At 44.3% G+C, this 6,027-nt stretch overlaps 1 protein-coding gene across 10 annotated transcripts in view; it reads left to right on the top strand.

Moving 5' to 3' along the window:
• ST6GAL1 (ST6 beta-galactoside alpha-2,6-sialyltransferase 1) overlaps window positions 1–6,027 on the top strand; it is a 104,038-nt gene that overhangs the window by 2,788 nt on the left and 95,223 nt on the right. The window lies entirely within an intron of this gene.

Raw genomic sequence — 6,027 nt, 5'->3', positions numbered from 1 at the left:
GATTTGTTTAGCCTGGAGCTAACATATCTATTGCTCTCTACTTTTCTATAGCCATCTGGCCTTGCCCCATCACTATATATATATATATATATATATATATATATATGAATGAGAAGAACACTTTAATGGTGTATTTGTGGCACCTTATAGACTAACCAATTTATTTGAGCATAAACTTTCGAGAGCTACAGCTCACTTCATCAGATGAATACTGTAGAAAGTATAGAAGATCTTTTTATACACACAAAGCATGAAAAAATGGGTGTTTACCACTACAAAAGGTTTTCTCTCCCCCCACCCCACTCTCCTGTTGGTAATAGCTTATCTAAAGTGATCAATCTCCATACAATGTGTATGATAATCAAGGTGGGCCATTTCCAGCACAAATCTAGGGTTTAACAAGAATGTCTGGGCGGGGTGGGGGGTTAGGAAAAAACAAGGGGAAATAGGTTACCTTGCATAATGACTTAGCCACTCCCAGTCTCTATTCAAGCCTAAGTTAATTGTATCCAATTTGCAAATGAATTCCAATTCAACAGTTTCTCGCTGGAGTCTGGTTTTGAAGTTTTTTTGTTGTAATATCGCAACTTTCATGTCTGTAATCGCGTGACCAGAGAGATTGAAGTGTTCTCCGACTGGTTTATGAATGTTATAATTCTTGACATCTGATTTGTGTCCATTTATTCTTTTACGTAGAGACTGTCCAGTTTGACCAATGTACATGGCAGAGGGGCATTGCTGGCACATGATGGCATATATCACATTGGTAGATGTGCAGGTGAACGAGCCTCTGATAGTGTGGCTGATGTGATTAGGCCCTGTGATGGTGTCCCCTGAATAGATATGTGGGCACAGTTGGCAACGGGCTTTGTCGCAAGGATAGGTTCCTGGGTTAGTGGTTCTGTTGTGTGGTATGTGGTTGCTGGTGAGTATTTGCTTCAGGTTGGGGGGCTGTCTGTAGGCAAGGACTGGCCTGTCTCCCAAGATTTGTGAGAGTGTTGGGGCATCCTTCAGGATAGGTTGTAGATCCTTAATAATGCGTTGGAGGGGTTTTAGTTGGGGGCTGAAGGTGACGGCTAGTGGCGTTCTGTTATTTTCTTTGTTAGGCCTGTCCTGTAGTAGGTGACTTCTGGGAACTCTTCTGGCTCTATCAGTCTGTTTCTTCACTTGCGCAGGTGGGTATTGTAGTTGTAAGAATGCTTGATAGAGATCTTGTAGGTGTTTGTCTCTGTCTGAGGGGTTGGAGCAAATGCGGTTGTATCGCAGAGCTTGGCTGTAAACAATGGATCGTGTGGTGTGGTCAGGGTGAAAGCTGGAGGCATGTAGGTAGGAATAGCGGTCAGTAGATTTCCGGTATAGGGTGGTGTTTATGTGACCATCGTTTATTAGCACTGTAGTGTCCAGGAAGTGGATCTCTTGTGTGGACTGGACCAGGCTGAGGTTGATGGTGGGATGGAAATTGTTGAAATCATGGTGGAATTCCTCAAGAGCTTCTTTTCCATGGGTCCAGATGATGAAGATGTCATCAATATAGCGCAAGTAGAGTAGGGGCGTTAGGGGACGAGAGCTGAGGAAGCGTTGTTCTAAGTCAGCCATAAAAATGTTGGCATACTGTGGGGCCATGCGGGTACCCATAGCAGTGCCGCTGATTTGAAGGTATACATTGTCCCCAAATGTAAAATAGTTATGGGTAAGGACAAAGTCACAAAGTTCAGCCACCAGGGTAGCCCTGACATTATTGGGGATAGTGTTCTTGACGGCTTGTAGTCCATCTTTGTGTGGAATGTTGGTGTAGAGGGCTTCTACATCCACAGTGGCCAGGATGATGTTATCAGGAAGATCACCGATGGATTGTAGTTTCCTCAGGAAGTCAGTGGTGTCTCGAAGGTAGCTGGAGTGCTGGTAATTCTAATTTTCATATTGCACGCATTGCTAACAGGTCTCAGCTACAAAGCTTGTACATAAAGATTTGGATTTTGTTTGCAGATTTCACGTTAGTAGAATACTGTGTACAAATACTTCACTGCATAAGTATATTCCAGATATTTTGTTTTCAAACTGACAGATTGAACATTTGATGTTGCCAGACAGTGGATGGACTGAATTTGTAAATTTGTTGAACTTTAAGGTGACAGTCCAGGTTTAAATATGCTACTGCTTGTATATTTTTGAAAGTATTCACCTGTAGGGCAAAATTCTCCTTTCGTTAGTTAAGCAAAAGTCCCATGGACTTTCTGCTCAAGTGAGGAGCACAGACTTTGGCCCCGGTTTAAATTGCTGCTTTATCATTAATGCAAAGAACGGCTGGGTTTAACTATACTCTATAATGTGAGGGTGACGATGTTAAACCAATAAAATAAAAACGAGCAGGATGTTATTAAAGGGGAAAAGGCAAAATGCCACATTTATTGTGAATACAGAAAGAATCATAGTAAGCAGTTAGTTATAGCTATAACATTCCATTCAATTTCATATTTATTCACACATTCATTCATATACAAACACACACACACACACACACGTTCTGCAAGGTTGTTATCATAGTTACCAGCCTTACAGTTGCTCATGCCAAGCCACTGGCCAGGTGGCCTGGACGTGAGGAGGGAGCAGGGCCTCGTCAGATGCACATCTGATGCTCCTGGAAGTTGGTTTGCAGAATCAGACCCCAAAGTTCTCACTTTCTAGGATCCATTTTTATAGGAATTTCTTCCTATGCCAGTCTATGGGAATTGCTTCATCATGCTGTTGCTGAATCAATCAGCAGATGGTGCATTCCTGACGGCTCCGTGCTGCCAGATGTTATCTTGTTCTTTGGTTCTCCTATTCTTGAGGCTGTTGGGTGGATTCCAGTCTGCCCTCCGGGGGTCCTCTGGTTATATCCACTTGACGCCTTCTTCGGCCGATGGACACGGGATTCTTAGGCTGGCACCTCCCTGATCATTCAGTTATTATCCACACCAAGCATCCATCCACATCCATCCTCTATCTCTATTTTAATCACAATTGTTAACAAAGCGAGATGAATACAACAAAAGGGCGGGGAGTCTCTGGGTGCTGTTTCTGTTGTTACAGAGTATTGCTTTGAGTCTCTCTGTGTGTGAGTAGTTGTTGTTACAAAGAATTGCTTTGAGAACAGACTCTGTCTTAGAAGGTACTAACACAATTAGCAGTTTGCAAGTTTCACACATAGAGGGAGAGAAACAGTACCAAAAACCAAGAGACCTCTTAATTAGTAATACCCTGGAATTTAAACTATGGAGAATCAAACTCATTTGTGATTTTAATACAGAACTACTTTAATAATATCCAACAACGATGGTGTTTTGATGGGAAAAAACACCAGAAGAGCTAGTTTTTCTTCGTGGCTGTACGAGACAGATGGTAGTCGGAGCTTGAAGTGTTTTTTCTAAGTTTCAGAAAAGAATATCTTCAATGAATTTTATATATTAAATTTTCTCCATTCCCCCCCCACTTCGTAAAAGCATAAACAGGAAGGGGCAGAATGTCAGCTTGTAAATGGAGCTATGCTTATTTATTCCTGTGGATCTGCTACCTCTCTCTTTCCCTCCCCCTCTATCTTCTGTATATGCCCATTTGTAATGTTCCACCCTATCCCACATAACTGTTTGCTGTAAACTGATATAATCACTGCTAACATTAAAAACAAAGCATTTGATAGGGACAAGTGTCAGTAAAATCCCATGGCTGCTGAACATAATGAAAGAAAGAGTGTTTCTGAGTTCTGGGTGAAAAAGAGGATTTCAAAAGGTCTTATTGTTAAATGTGAAAAGCCTTCCTTGCTCTTGAAATAAGATTTTCTAGCATAAGGTTCAAGCCCTCCATTTTATAAGTATCCTTGCATAAACTGCGTATATTCATAATTTAAGACACATTTAAGCAGCAGCTTAAATCTTTGCTTGTTTAAATAATTCAGCACCGTCTCATCTTGTCCAAAAATAGCAGTGGAGTTTCACCGGCATTATTCAGGGGTGGAAGATGCAGATTACAGAAAATGAGTTTGGATAGCTGAAAAATAGATGTAACTTGTAATGCACATATTCCTTTTCTGTCCTTCCACATGCGTTACACTCATGGCTAAAATAGGGTTAAATAAGGGGAGTTACTCACTCTCTTATCTGTGTTGTAGTGTGCATATCACAAGTCAGTTTACAAAAAAACTGCACCCAACTTTCCCATTTTGCTGGACCTGCACTAAATATTTGGGAGTATTAAGTTCTACACCTGCTATACTCTCTCGTTTCCCCTCAGACATTTCTCTTTTGCTTAGCACAGTAGAAGAGGAGGTTAGTCAATTAAGGGAATCCCTCAGAAATTGAGCAGGAAATCATATTGATTATTTTACACAATTATTATATAATTATTATTTTACAAAAAATATCTGTTTTTCCCCCCTAGCACTTTTTCCCATCCCCTTCCACATCTATCAGATTATTGTCTAACTTTGTGCAGGGTAGACCCAGGGCTAAGTGAAAATTAGTACAGTGGAGCAAATGCAAAGAGGGACTGGCTATTTCCAGAGCTCAAGCTTACCTAGGAAGGGGGACATCTAAGTAGGGTGACGATATGTTTCCCAAGGGAAAATGGGACACCACACGGGGCCAGCTCGAGGCCCCCACCTGGTCCCCAAGTCCTCCATGCCTCCTGCCCGTGGGGCTGGCCCAAGGCCTCCTTGCTCCCCCAGGTCTCCCATGCACAGGGCTGGCCCAAGCTCCCTGACGTCTACCTGCACGGGGCTGGCCCGACCCCCTCTCTCTCCCTTTGCCCACAGGGCTGGCTCAGGCTGAGGTGCTCTCCTGAGCCCTCGTCCAGTGCAGAGCTGGCATTGCTGCTCGCGCCGCCCCCCCACATTGCTTTGCACCCCGGTTGGGGTCGAACCCCATTTTTTTTTCTTTTTTGGAAAATGTGCATTTGTCTAGTTTGCTCTTTTTCAGCTGATCAGTTGGCAAGAACAAATGGGACAAGTGCCCAGTGTGATGGGTCCCCCCTGGAGTGCCACGTGGAACTGGGATACCACTGAGCCCCCCTGACCCACCAGCCTGGGCTTCTTTCACACTGTACTGCTGTGACCAGCCTGCACTACCACTTTACAGCCAGCTGCATTTGCATACAGATGCTGTGATCAGCTCAGTATGGAGAGGCACAGCTAGGGCACCTACCAGTTCCTAAGGCACGCACCTCCTCTCTGGAATGTAAATCCAAAATTATACCATCTTGCGCTGCAAGTTTAAGTTATATTAACTATAATAAACTATAATTAAGTGATTATAAGAGATAGTAAACGCATCAAAGCAGATTACCTAGTAAATAAACAAAACACGCAAACTAAGCTTGATATATTACATAGATCGGTTATGAATATCAAATTCTCACTCTAAATCAGAGGTGGGCAAACTATGGCCTATGGGCCACATCCGGGCCATGGGACTCTCCTGCCTGGCCCTTGAGCTTTTCTTAGCTGCTTGGTGGATCTTATATTCCTGAGGGCATTCTGTGCCAAAGAATTTAAAATTCTGTGCTCAATATTTTAAAATTCTGCATAATTCTACAGCTTTATTTGTCAGTAGATAAATGCAGAGGCTCCAGCATGGCAGTGGGAAGCACAGGCCACGGGCTGCACGAAGGTGGGAGATCACCCCGCGGGGCCCCCTCCCCCCGCATCTGACCCTGACACAGTACAAGGGCTGGGCCTGCCCCAGAAACACCCTGGGGTCCTGCCCCTCTGAACCAGGAGCCCTAGATGTTAGGCAGGCAGGTTCAACCAGGCAGGATCCAAGTGTGAGGTGAGAGGATTCTGTGTGGGACAATCTGGGTGCAGGCAACTCAGTGGGGGATCTGAGTTTGGGGGGATCTGGATGTGCAGAGGCTCATTGGGGGGGTTCCAGGTGCAGGGGCAATGGGACTCTGCAAGGGCTTCCAGGAGAAGGTGGTTGGGGCTCAGCGGAGGGTCTGGCATGGGGGTTTCAGAAGGGGGGGTCTGGGTGCTGGAGGAGTGGGGCTTGGTGGGGT

Source organism: Caretta caretta, chromosome 9 (assembly GCF_965140235.1).
Source record: "Caretta caretta isolate rCarCar2 chromosome 9, rCarCar1.hap1, whole genome shotgun sequence".
Lineage (NCBI taxonomy): Eukaryota > Metazoa > Chordata > Testudines > Cheloniidae > Caretta > Caretta caretta.
This window is presented reverse-complemented; position numbering and strand designations above follow the sequence as displayed.